This window comes from Schistocerca americana, chromosome 3 (assembly GCF_021461395.2).
Source record: "Schistocerca americana isolate TAMUIC-IGC-003095 chromosome 3, iqSchAmer2.1, whole genome shotgun sequence".
Taxonomy (NCBI): Eukaryota; Metazoa; Arthropoda; class Insecta; order Orthoptera; family Acrididae; genus Schistocerca; species Schistocerca americana.
In genome coordinates this window covers 988,389,266-988,403,871 of record NC_060121.1, presented here as the reverse complement: position 1 = coordinate 988,403,871, position 14,606 = coordinate 988,389,266, and positions in this window count along the sequence as shown.

Genomic DNA, 14,606 nt, shown 5'->3' with positions numbered 1-14,606 from the left:
AACTATCATTCCTGTAGCTATTTAAATCTAGAAGGATAAGTTAAAGAACATCATATAACTGAAATATATATACATGGTCAAAGAATTTCGATGACAGATAGAACACTGTACATAAGGAGCGCTACGAATTGACACAGAAATATTGATACTGATAAAAAAAATAGGTGAAAATAGGTGTTACACACTCTGGTAGTCTGAATTCATGGATTTCGCTAGTAATTATAACAACGCTGTCATTCGCACACCCCATCAACCACACCATTTGGGTTTATTCGGCTGAGCTCGTATAGCCCTGTCCACTTTTGTCTCCGGGAAAGTGTTTACGTGTTTACTTCTTGGTGCGACGAGGATTCCCTTGGCAGAGACATCACGTACACTATGCCAGCATTCAAAAATCAGTTTACGTTTCGTTCACAAATCAACTCAGAATGTGTTCAAAAATGTTCAAAAACCAATGGGGATGCGTTTCAAAATCATGCGAATAATCGATAGACCAATGTGCACTGGATGCTAGACGCTTTGTGAAACAATGTTTTCTTCTTCAAGAATATGAACTCGGCGCCAGTGAAAATGCTGCCCAGGGCAGATACCCCAGTTCGCTCCCACCTGCCCCCTCCCCTAGACACGGGCCTGGTGAGCCGGTAATGCTTTATTGTCAGCAATAACAACCGATCGAGCAGAGCAGGTGTATCAGCCTGCACGGTTTTATGACCGGCAGCCCAGTGAATCCAGTGAGTCTGTAGCAGTTCTTCACCGGGCATCATTGGAGTTCAGCGAGAGTTCGCCAGCTGTGTAGTCCAGAGTTCGCACTTAGCAGCAGTATGAAGACAGTAGCTGTTCGGAATGACTGTAAACAGTCCATGCAGATAGAAAGCACCGCAGCCCTTAGTTCTCAGCCTGGACAGATACGTGTAAGTGTCTACTTGAACTCGATGTCGTGGCTTACGAGCGTGTGGCAGTAAACTAATGTTCAATTACATTGTTGTAGTGATGTTTTAGAACCCGATCACGACAGAGATGTCCGCAAACACACAGTATCGCAGTCATGTTGTTATCAACCAGCTGTACATGGTTATGAACCGGCTGTACATCAGATGTAAAAGTAGGTTTCCATAGTAACATTTTTAATTGCTTCATTTCTTCATAAAATCCTGTTCTTTATGTTTCAGCCTTCTTTCCTAGAGAAACATACTGTTAGTGAAATTTATTCCGGAAATTCAACTTAACTTTAATAAGTACACATCCACTACCTGAAGCGACATACGAAAATCTGTGCCAAACCAGAAGTCTCGTATTCTTTCCAGCTATGTTGCCAATGTAGTTAGGAAATTGCCGCCGCCTCAAGAAGCCTTTCTCAATTTTCTTTCACATTTCCTCCATTCGTTCAGGCAAATACAGTGGTTATAAAACGAAGTGCAGTTCTTGACGCATATTTGACTATTATGTAGACAGTTGTTCTTCCCACGCAGAATGAAAAAATTGATGACGTGATGTGTCACCAGCGTCCAGATGTCTAGAACGAAACGTGCTGTACCTTAGTAAGAAATGCGTGGTATGAAATAAAATAAGTAATTTGCATGTGGCTTGATTGGCAGGTGATATTGAACAAAAAGAAGAAGAACGTACAAGACTCCAAACATCCAGAATTCGTAAAGGGAGGCACAGGTCCAGGCAAGTAGTACAAGAATTGCGTAGGTGCAGGCCGGTTGGAGTTTCTTTCTCACACACTGTAAACCACATTCCACATCATCAAATGTTGGAAAGTCTGTGGAACCATTGCCTGGCGATACGGACCAAGAGGAAGAAGCAGCAAATGAATCTGCAGTGTCAGCGAAAAAATCAAAACGAAAACAAATAAACGGAGATGTGGCTGTAGTCGTAAAAGAAGCTCGACCATAAAGAAAATTTATTTTTGAGTTACGCTCACTCATTCAACCCATCCTGAGCTCGATTAGAGCTGATGATGGCAGTATCCGAAATGAGGTAATAGACAAAAAAAAGAACTGAGCTATCTAGATGGCTTTGTCCACAAAACTTATTATTGTGTCACGTGATTTCAATCTTATTTAGCACCAGTGACAAGACTGAAACAATGTGACACGATACTATGTATTAAAGTTCTTTCATACGATGTTATGATGATGAGCTATACCTGAATTGTGTAAATAAGTTAATATCTGACAACAAGTGAACTGCTTTCAGTTACGACCGAATAAAGCGGTGAGAAACCACATTCCCAAGTATACACGTAATGGTCGGAGGTTTCCTGCGTCGCTTTATGACGCAACTGATGCTTATGCTTGTTGATCGTGCAATATTTCGTATACGTACACCATTCTAAACACGATTTAATTTCTTCCACAGCTGACTGTCATCTCGTTATGAAGGCGATAAATAACCATCGTTACTTAAATGACATCAGACCGGTCTTTAGACCAACAAAGAAATTAAGTCAAGTACTCCGATCTGTGAAGGATAAACGCCCTCCTGTGTCGACATGTGGTGTATACAAAATTCCGTGTACGTGTGGTAAAGATTATATTGGAACTATCAAGAGGAACGTAAATGCACGGCTAAAAGACCATAAAAGTCTTTGCCGACTAGGAAAAATAGAGAAATCAGCTGTAGCAGAGCATGCTCCTCAGTCAGTTCTGAAACAGAAATTTTCTCTACAACGTTAAATTATTATCGAAGACTATGTAGAGAAGCCATTGAAACTTATAAGAATCAGGATAATTTTAATAGGAAAGAGAAGGCAATGGAACTTAGCGACATATGGACAGTAGCTCTGCAAAATCGCTAGACAATGTTATCTTTGACAAAATGACAATCGATAGTTAAGTTTTATCTCTGACAAGGATTATCTCTGCTCATCACGTGTTACTTCGACCACGCCCCGTTTTCTACAGTATATAGGTCGCTCTCGGGCGTCCGACCGGACCGCCTTACTGGGAACCGCCCCACCCCCCAGTACCCTCTCCTCCTTAATGACTGTCCCTTTCCTGACAACCTCAGTAAGGCCAACCACTTTGCCTCCCACCTCTCTGATGTTTTTTCCATCCCAGATGATCCCCACTTTGATTATTCCCTCTTCCCTGATGTCATGGACCGTACGAATACCTCTGTTCCTCCCCTTGCTCCTAGCTTCCAGTACTTGGGCCACACCCCACCTTCTGCACTTAACACTCCCATCACTACACAGGACACCAGCCTCACACTCCGCACTAAACGCAACACTGCTCCCGGCCACGACTGCGTTACCTACCGCCACCTCAAACACTGCCCTCCCTCCTTCCTTTCCCTCCTTGCCACCCTCTACAATGTCATCCTTGCCACTGGCTTCTATCCCGACCTGTGGAAAACCTCCCGTATCCTGATGTTCTCCAAACCCAATAAGCCTCCATCTGATGCCTCTTCCTATCGTCCTATCTGTCTCACATCGGTGTTCAGCAAGCTCTTGGAATCCATCCTTTCCCGGCGCATCCATCTCCACCTCCACCAAAACCACCTCCTCCCAACCACCCAATGTGGCTTTCGACCCTCCTTCTCTGCTGATGACCAACTCCTCCGCCTCACTCATCTCCTCTCCCTCCAGCTTAACTCCCGTCGCTCCGCCATTTTTGTCTCACTTGACCTCGAAAAGGCCTACGACCGTGTCTGGCATCCCGGTCTCCTGTTTAAACTCCAAACCTACGCCCTTCCTATCAACTACATCCGTCTGGTGGCCTCCTTCCTCTCCCACCGCCCCTCCTATGTTACCGTCCATCATGCCAATTCCCACACCTTCTACCCCTCTGCCGGTGTGCCCCAGGGCTCTGTCCTCTCCCCTCTCCTCTACCTCCTGTACACGGCAGATATGCCCCAACCCCCCCTCCAGTACACCTCTTGCAATATGCTGATGACGCCGCATTCCTCGCCCTCGCTCCTACCCTCCAACGGTCCCAACGCCTTCTCCAGAATCACCTTGACCTTTTTGCTGCATGGTGTAACCAATGGCAATCATCGTAGGTCGTACCACTCGCTCCTTCCGACTCCTGGATTTCTCCCTTACTGTCTGCGCACGTCCTGTTCGCCTCACCCCCACCCTCACCTACCTTGGCCTCACCATTGACCGTCACCTCACCTGGATACCTCATCTCCGCTCCATCCAATCCAAAGCCCACAACCGCCTCCGACTCCTCAAACTCCTCTCTGGCCGGACATGGGGGTTGCACCCCTCTACCATCCTCCACACCTATAAATCCTTCATCCGTCCCATCCTCTGTTATGCCAGTCCTGCCTGGATATCTGCCCCACCCCCAAATTCTATCAGTCCCTCCAGATCCTTGAGCGTCAAGCACTCCGCCTCGCCTTCCGTATCCGCCTCCCGTCCCCCACGCGGATCCTCTATGATCTCATTCCTTTCCCCCACCTGCTCCTATTCCTTGAACATATCCTCATCCTCTACACCTCCCGCCGTCTTGAACCCCCTCACCCCCTGGTTGCTCCTCTCCTCTCCCATCCCCGCCCCCTGCCACGTCTTCACCGTTGTGTCCCCCCTACCCTCCATCTCTACACCCTCCATCTCCTTTCCCAAGGTGGCTTCCGTCACCTCCCCCTCCCGGATGATGCCCTCTCTCCCTCCATTTATCCTTCCTATCAACTCTGATCCTCAATCCCCCTCCTTTCCTCTGTCATTTCCCTGGGCTCCCTCTCCCCCCTCCTTCTGTCCTGTTTTTCTCCCCACTAAACCTCTCCCTACCTCCCTTCTCCCCCCCCAGTCCTTTTGTATTCCCCTCCTCTGCCTACCCCACTCCCTGTCGCGTCTGCCCCCCACCCCTCTTATGGGTCCTCATCCTCCTTCAGCTCCTTTCCCGGCTCCCCCCTTCGCTTTTACTCTCCTTTCCCCCCCTTTTTCGTTTTCCCATCTTCTGTCCAGTTTCCCCCCACCTGCTCTCGACTGTGGTGTCACATTTGCCAACTTTTTAGTGCAGTGTTCCAGTGACTATTCAGTGTTGTTTGTCTTTCTCGTGTTGCGAACAGAAACCATGCTGTCGCTCGGTGTGAATTTTATTTCCTTTGCGAACAGAATCCAGACTGTCGCCGTGTTTTTTTAAATTGTCTATTGTTTTCCCTGTCTACTTCGGATGTATTTTTATTAGCGTCATCATCCCTGTGTTGTTGTTTTAAGTTCCACGATTTCTTTTCGCCTTGTTACTCTCTAAGTCTCCGATTTTATCGCCTGTTTTTTGTTATTTGTTCTCTTGATCTTTGTCACAAAATCTGTCGGTTGAAGAGCGGCGGACTAAGCTGCAGCCAGCCCGCCCCCATCGGGGGGAATTGAAATTCAATAAATGAAAAAAAAAAGTCCGACCGGTCAGTCGGCAAGACTCGGCGGAGGAACGCCTCTGAGGACGTCCAACGCAGTCCTGGACGAAATGTCAGGAACAGAAGAGTTTCTTGGACAACGACTTCACGTCCCAAAAGGTTTACCAGCAGCTATGATGTTCGGTTATTTCAATATCCTTTCCGTTTTAGCTATGGTGAAGAGATGTTGTAAAGAAGGCTTGCCACTCAAATTTAAAAAAAATTCTTGAAATCAACTTCTGAAGTGTTCGACACGTCCAAGATCAGTAAAGAACCGTGCAGATTAATGTAAAGGCTTAATAATCCCTTGAAGATAGTTCTTGAGACATTACTTTGCCTCGATATTTTATGGGTCCGCTCTTTTTTAAGTGAAAAAAATTGGGTCGGATAAATAAAATAAAATCAGAACGATAAACAGACATGCGATCTAATGTCGTCACAGCCTCTTCGTGTCTTTTGGAAGCTTGAGGCCGTGGTCGCGTGCGTCGACATAGTCCTGGTGTGAATGTAACCCCACAGCTGCAACGTGCGGAGATTATTCTGATGGTGCCCATTACTGTTGCCAAACTTCACAATTTTTTAGCAATGACGTATACCGCTAGATGTATGCCGATGACTCAAGCTATAAGAAACTTCTAACAAGACAAATGTACTAACCAATTCTCTTTAAGGTCATACAGCGCATAACAAATGTGTTTATGTCTCTCTGATGCTGCACTTAATTTCTTTCTTGTATACCGATGAAAAGCAGTAAGAAGAATTTCATAATTCCAAAGAAAGCAGACGCTGACAGGTGTGGAAAGTACCAAATTATCAGTTTCATAAGTCACGGCTGCCACATACTAACACGAATCCTTTACACAAGAATGGAAAAACTGGTAGAAGCCAACCTCAGGGAAGATCAGTTTGGATTCTGAAGAAATGTAGGAACTCGCAAGCCAATACTGACCCTACGACTTCTCATAGAAGATAGGTCAAGGAAAGCCAAACCTACGTTTCTAGCATTTGTAGACTTAGAGAAAGCTTTTGACAATGTTGAATGGAATATCCTCTTTCAAATTCTGAAAGTGGGAGGAGTAAAATACAGGGAGCGAAAGGCTATTACTTACAATTTGTACAGAAACCAGATGGCATTATAAGAGTCGTGGGGCACAAAAGGAACCAGTGGTCGAGAAGGGAGTGAGACAAGATTGTAGCCTATCCCCGGTCCGGTGTTATTCCATCTGTATACTGAGCAAGCAGTAAAGGAAACTCTTCGGTTTGAAATAAGTAATTCCTATGATTTAGCAGCCTGATAGAGACAAGGTTAAACTCATAAGTGCGGTTTTTTTAATACTGATTTATTTACGCACTTTACGTCAAAAATAATAATTTTGCATAATGAATGACACAATTAAATATTCCTCACGCTGAAGCTAAGACTTTACCGTTGTTTACAAAACTCCATGCAAGTTTAATTTCAAGGGATGGTTCTTGAATTTAGCACCACATTGAACAGTCTGACTCAACGAACGTAATTGCGATTAAAATGACAACAGAATTCATTGTTGTGGTAAGTATGTTAAATCTGTAGGTATTTTCAAAACAAACGTATCCTCTGCTATAAACTGAAATAAGAATTACTATTCAGATTCTATGTGTTACGATTTGTTTAATAATTAGTTCCTTGCAATATTTCTTTCACTGTTCTGAATTTTACTGACCAGCAGTTATTTGAATGATAGGTGTTGGACTTTCATTCACGTTCATTTTTACGTGGGATAGCGTCGTCACTGAACAATGAGTGGGTATAGAATGACGTTAAGGCCCTAGTTCACAGATATCAAAATTAAAATTGGCAGTTCATTTACATTGATTCAAAGGACAAATAAACTGAGCCACTAGTTGGTTTACAGTTTTATCTGCGTTTCCTATCTGGCGGAGCACAATTCGATCTGTTTCTGCTAAAATGAGGAAGTTTTATCTGCTATAGTAAGACGGCAGAGGACAGTTTTCGAGTACAAGAGACACTGATACTTTATGAACTCTTTCAATAACATACTGCAAGTTTTCACGTGCATTTCTGTCTGTGATGCACTTACGAATCGCTGGCTGTATCTCACACGACGCAAAAACTTCCCAAGTCTGAGATGTTTTACAGTCCTAGAAATATGGCTACACTATCTTTACCATAGGAATGACTCATTACAAAAATTTTGCTTAGGCGGTAGTTGATGACTAGGAGGCACTGTCCAGTACAAGAATCTGCGTCGTGTGATTTCAGATTGAGATTTATCAGCTGATACTAGTTGAAAATGAGGTATGTCACGCCTCTTTATGCCTAGTCAGCAATGAAGATCAGTCCTGATTTCGAGTCTTTGCCTGGTTTGCATCAGTTACAGGTTCAGAATTTGAAACCATCTCCAGAAGTTGATCACCTCTTTCAAAGTTCAAACATATGCACAGCTAGCTGCTCATGAACTGTAATGTCAGTTTTTGTTAGATAACAAGGGTGATAAGTGACTTTCGGACTGCACATAGATCCAAGTGCCGTCATTAATACAGTGTAACTACAAGTGATGGTCGATGGTGAGGTTTTTATGGAGCACTTGATGATGTTAATTGCGATTTTTTTAACTGGTTAGTTTATCCCAATTACGATTCATAGATGCTTTTAGGGAGGGAGAAAGGAAGATTGAGTTAGTCCCGTCGACATCGAGGTCATTAGAGACGGATGGAGAATGAAATTGGCTGTACATTTTGAAAGGCATTTGCCTAGAGCAATTTAGCGAAATCACGGAAAACCTAAATCTGGATGGCTGGACGCGAGTATGAATCATTGCCCTCCAGATGCGAGTCCATTTTGCTAACCACTGGGTCACCGCACTCGGTAGATGCTTGGCAAAACCTTTTAGAAGGCAAGAACACTTCGAATGATCACTGAACTTTAAGAGTCCAGATATTGCTGAAAAATCTCTTAATCACCAAAAATTTAGTACTGGATTATGGAATGATTTATGTAGTTGTGTTATGGGCATTAGTTGTCTCAGATAAAAATGAGAGTGATAACGTTTTAGAACTGCCACTTATTGTAATAAACTTGAGTTTACAAGCGTTAACGGTTGTCTCATATCTAATAATAATGTGTTCCCTCATATTTTTAATATCGTGGTATTAACTTAAGTGGGTGTAAGTTGCAGTAGTTACTGTGACATGAAGAGGCTTGCACAGGACAGAGTAGCATATAGAGCTGTGTCAAGCCAGTCTTCGGACTTAAGACCACAACAACAAGATCAGCAACAACAATTTACATCTGGAGTTATCGCCATTACACAGCTATGTTCTTTAGTAGCCAATTGTGTGGTACCCGTAATGTACGAGGTCTGTTCAGAAAATTCCGGAGCTTTGTTCAGAAAGTTTTCCTCTCTTACTTTTTACTTATTGTGAGTGATTTCCTTCGAAAAACTCTCCGCCACAATTGATAAACAGCTCCTGACGCCGTTTCCACCTCCGGAAGGAGTGTTGGTACACCTTCTGCTGGATCGCGCAAAGCGCTGTCTGCGAATTTTCGTTTATCCCGTCTACCGTTGCCAATATTCGTCCTTTTGAGCATCTCAACATCATAACCGTAGACCCGTGTCTCAACACCGGTTATGATTCTCTCAAGGAATATCTCGTTCACATATTCGCGATCCAAAAGCTCTTCACAGACTGCGAGGCTAAGGTATTTCTGGTCTCGGTCCGTGGGACTAACTTGGTGGGACAGCGGTGCATTTCAAGACGCTGTGTCAGGATTTCATTTTTCTGAAATCTCTCTCGGACAGTCAGTCTTCGAGTAACACGCACAATTTCGTTGACGTTTCTGACATTAGCCTCGAAGGCGTCCTGAAGGAGGGTCATCTTCAACTTCTGTCCGGCCATTTTTAAATCGTGTGAGCCATTCTTAACACCGAGTGCGGCTAAAGCACTCATCACAATACTCTTCCTGCATCATTTGGTGTGTCTCTGTAAAGGCTTCCGTGAGTTTAACGCAAAATTTAATGCAGACGCGTTGCTCCTCTAACTACGCCATCTCGAAATTCGCAAACTGTGCGACGCAAAGTTCTACTCAGTACAGCTCTGTACAATGACTAACAGACAACCAACAACGAAACTTCCGGCAATTACACACTGAACACAAGGATGCTAACCGCATTTCGTTCCAACACGCCATTGGTGCGAAATTGCAAATGTTTCGGAATTTTTCGAACAGCTCTCGTACAATCAAACGATTGTACCGAAATGTCCTTAGAGAACCTGCAAAGAAGGTGCGTTATGTGGAATGCATACCAGTCGGCGTAACGAGTTCAGGTCGTTCGGATACTTTTGAGCTTCACAGTACATCTCGAAAAAAGGGTATTACGGCAAAATAAAGGAAATTCGAGCTAATTCGGAGGCATATCAATGACGTTCATCAAGTGAGATATTCACAGTTGGAATAGGAAAGCTGATATGTCACAGAGACACCAGGATAACTGTGAGGTGGTATGTGATGTATCAATGCAGATGTCGACTGTAAACAAATACTAAGCTAATTATTTATACGCTATAGTTGTTTAGGATGCAACTATGTGAAAATAATGAAAACATACATTGACGCGTTTCCAAAGTCGGGCTGTCTTCAGCCGATTGTCCATTCCAAAGTCATTAAGCAGACTTACCCTTACATGGGAAAGAGCATTCAATAAACAAAACCACTTGGGCAAAAAGCCCTAATCCTGCATAGTAGTCGTGAAGTAAAATAATTAGGATTCTCGTCTTACATTTACATTCATCCACTTGCTTTCCTTCAGGTAGCTCACGATGCCGTTCGAGCATCGCACCATTCTTCAGCAGTGCTTCTGGCCGCACCTGCTTGCTGTTGTTCCAGTTGGCCTATTAGGACCACGCAAAAACAAATGCGTCGGAGGCTGTGAGGCGAAAACCGCTTAAGAAATCGTAATCCCACTGCCTACGGAAGAAGGCGTGATAGCTATGAGAGTGCTGTGGCCTCAACTCGCCGCTGTAGGGACACTGCCGCACACACACACACGCGATGACAGAGCGAGTACGTGTTCGCGCCGACTGTCCACTGCAATCATTCGAGCTCAACACACAGAAATGGGGGCTTGAAAAGAAGAGCAAAGGCATGTCGTGCGTTTTATTGCGGAGTAAGGAATGCTGGGAACTGAAATTCATTGAAGAATGATGCTAGTCTACGGAGAGTATTGAATTTCCGTTGCTATTCTGACGCTCTATCAGTAGCGTGGCGTGGCGTTCCAGACCGTGCGCCATCGGCCAACGACATTCCTCCTTCATTCAGTCGCATGTGTCACACCCTGACCGTTGCATCAGACATGCAGTGCTCTTCGTACTCCTGTACCATTCTTTGATGAACTTCCCTCCCTCGCACTCCTTCCGATGTCAGGAAACGCACTACAGCCTTTTCCTCTTATTCTGAAGCCTCCATTTCACCGTTTACATCACGACTGACTGCAGTCGCCAGTCGACGCGTACATATCCTAGCGCTATCGTTACTTGCGTGTGCGCTCATGTCCCTCTAGCGGCGAATTTGGGACCTCAGAGCTCTATAGCGATCACAGGTTCTTCTGTGGGCAATGGGATTACGATCTATTCAGGGGTTTTCATCTTACAGTCTCCGACGCGTTTTTGTTATGAGCATAATACACTGAAGAGCCAAAGAAGCTGTTACACCTGCCGAACATCGCGTAGAGCCCTCGCGAGCAAGCGGAAGTGCCGCAACACGACGTGGTATGGACTCGACTAATATCTGAAGTAGTGGTGGAGGGAACTGACACTACGAATCCTGCACGGCTGTCTATAAACCTGTAAGAGTACGAGGGGTTGGAGATCTCTTCTGAACAGCACTTGCAAGGCATCCCAGCTATGCTCCATAATGTTCATGTCTGGCCAGTTTGGTGGCCAGCGGAAGTTTTTCAACTCAGAAGAGTGTTCCCGGAGCCATTCTGTAGCAATTCTGGACGTTTGCGGGTGTCGCATTGTCGTGGTGGAATTGCCCAAGTCCGTCGGAATGCACGATGGACATGAATGGATACAGGTGATCAGACAGTATACTTACGTACGTGTCACCTGTCAGAGTCTACTTCTACATCTACATCTACATTTATACTCCGCAAGCCACCCAACGGTGTCTGGCGGAGGGCACTTCACGTGCCACTGTCATTATCTCCCTTTCCTGTTCCAGTCGCGTATGGTTCGCGGGAAGAACGACTGCCGGAAAGCCTCCGTGCGCGCTCGAATCTCTCTAATTTTACATTCGTGATCTCCTCGGGAGGAATAGTATAGGGAAGCAATATATTCGATACCTCATCCAGAAACGCACCCTCTCGAAACCTGGCGAGCAAGCTACACCGCGATGCAGAGCGCCTCTCTTGCAGAGTCTGCCACTTGAGTTTGCTAAACATCTCCGTAACGCTATCACGGTTACCAAATAACCCTGTGACGAAACGCGCCGCTCTTCTTTGGATCTTCTCTATCTCCTCCGTCAACCCGATCTGGTACGGATCCCACACTGATGAGCAATACTCAAGTATAGGTCGAACGAGTGTTTTGTAAGCCACCTCCTTTGTTGATGGACTACATTTTCTAAGGACTCTCCCAATGAATCTCAACCTGGTACCCACCTTACCAACAATTAATTTTATATGATCATTCCACTTCAAATCGTTCCGCACGCATACTCCCAGATATTTTACAGAAGTTACTGCTACCAGTGTTTGTTCCACTATCATATAATCATACAATAAAGGATCCTTCTTTCTATGTATTCGCAATATATTACATTTGTCTATGTTAAGGGTCAGTTGCCACTCCCTGCACCAAGTGCCTATCCGCTGCAGATCTTCCTGCATTTCGCTGCAATTTTCTAATGCTGCAACTTCTCTGTATACTACAGCATCATCCGCGAAAAGCCGCATGGAACTTCCGAAACTATCTACTAGGTCGTGCATTTTCAACTTCTCGCGGCGTAATGAATAATCCATTAAATTTCGGGCATGCAGCCGCGCAAATAAAATTTTATTTGCGCGGCTGCATGCCCGAAATTTAATGGATTATCTACTAGGTCATTTATATATATTGCGAAAAACAAACGTCGTATTTAGACGTATCGTGGGTCCCATATTATGGATTCGTGAGGTTCTCTGCATACCCGTACACGTCCATCCGCTCGATACAATTTGAAACGAGACTCGTCCGACCAAGCAACATGTTTCCAGTCATCAACAGTCCAATGTTGGATCCAGGCGAGGAGTAAAGCTTTGTGTCGTGCAGTCAACCAGTCTACACGACTGAGCCTTCGGCTCAGAAAACCCATATAGATAATGTTTCGTTCAATGGTTCCCACGCTAACACTTGTTGATGGCCCAGGTTTGAATTCTGCAGCAATTTGCAGAAGGGTTGTACTTCAGTGAAGTCGTCGTTGGTCCCCGTTCTGGCAGGATATTTTTATGGCTGGGGCGATGTCGGAGATTTAATGTTTTACCTGATTCCTAATATTCACGGTACTCTCGTGAAATGGTCGTACGGGAAAATCCCCACTTCATCGCTATCTCGGAGATGCTGTGTCCCTTGGCTCATCCGCCGACTATAACACCACTTTCAAGCTCACTCACATCTTGATAACCTGCCATTGTAGCAGCAGTAACCGATCGAACAACTGCGCCAGACACTTGTTGTCTTACGAGGTGCGACAATAAAGTAATGTGACTGATTTTCTTTGAAAGATGTGGCAACCCTGCAGGCTTGCGTAGGCACAATACCTTTGACCTTGGTCTATAAGCTGCTTCTAGTCCAAGCGGCACACCGATGCAACTGCTCAGTCGTGAGTTGTGCTGTAATAAGTAAACACGTGTTTGTGTCTATCGTCACGGAATTGGAACCACATAATATTGCGCAAAGGTATGCCATTTCTTTTTGCGTTAAATTGGGTGAAAACGCGATGACAACTTACAGTAAGCTTCTGAAGGTTTTTGGGGAGGAGGTTATGTCAAGAGCTCAAGTTTTACGATGGCATAAAATGTTTAGTGATGGCAGAATGAATGTTGTAGATGAAGACCGCAGTGGACGACCATCAACCTAATGGATGGATGTCAACTTTGCCAGGGTGCATGAACTCGTACGATCTGATCGAAGATTATCTGTGAAACTGATTGCAGAAGAACTGAACATCAATTGAGAAACGCTTTGTCTAATAATAACTGAAAATCTTGGTATGAGAAAGATTTGTGCAAAAATGGTCCCCAAAAATCTCACTCCACAACAGCGAGAAACACGGAAAATGTGGCAGCCGATCTGTTAGAGCAAACCGAAATCAATCCAGAATTGTTGAGCCCTGTTATCACTGGTGATGATAATTGGTTTTTTTCAGTACAATCCATAGACAAAACACCAAAGTTGGCAACGGTGCTCAAAAGGATCACCCAGACCTAAAAAGCTCGCATGTCAAAGTCAAAAGCGAAATGCATGCTTGTGTGCTTCTTTGAATCTAAGGGAATTGTTCATAAAGAGGGGTACCTCCTGGAAAAACAGTTAACCAATATTACTACAAAGAATTTTTAGAAAGACTTCGTAAAAGAGTTCTTCGTGCCCGTGCCAACATTGCTGATAATTGGATCCTGCTTCACGATAATGCGCCATCCCATCCTGCTCTGTCAGTACACCAGTTTTTAACCTCAAAACAAATGTCAGTACTACCACAGCCACCTTATTCACCAGATATTGCTCCGTGCGACTATTTTCTATTTCCAAGAGTCAAAACGGCGGTCAAGGGCCACCATTTTCAAACAATACAAGATGTCTAGAAAGCTGTGACGAAGGTCTTGGAGGATATTACGGAAGATGACTTCCAGAAATGCTACCATCAATGGCAGAAGCGCTGGAAAAAGTGTGTGCAATCAGAAGGTAACTACTTTTAAGGAGACAACACTAAACTTGACTAAAACGGTAAGCAACATTGTTTTCACATCAGTCTAATTACTTTATTGTCGCACCTCGTATGTAGGCGTTGCCGACCACAGCGTCATATTCTGCCTGTTTACATGTCTCTGTATTTGAATAGGCATACCTGTAGCAGTTTCTTTGGCACTTCGGTGTATAACTAACTAGCAACACCGGAGGATAGGAACGATTTGTAGAATGAGCTGCAGAGAACTGGTGAATTGTGCAGGTTCTGGCAGTTGGCCCTCAACGTAAATAAGTGTAACATGTTGCGCGTACATAGG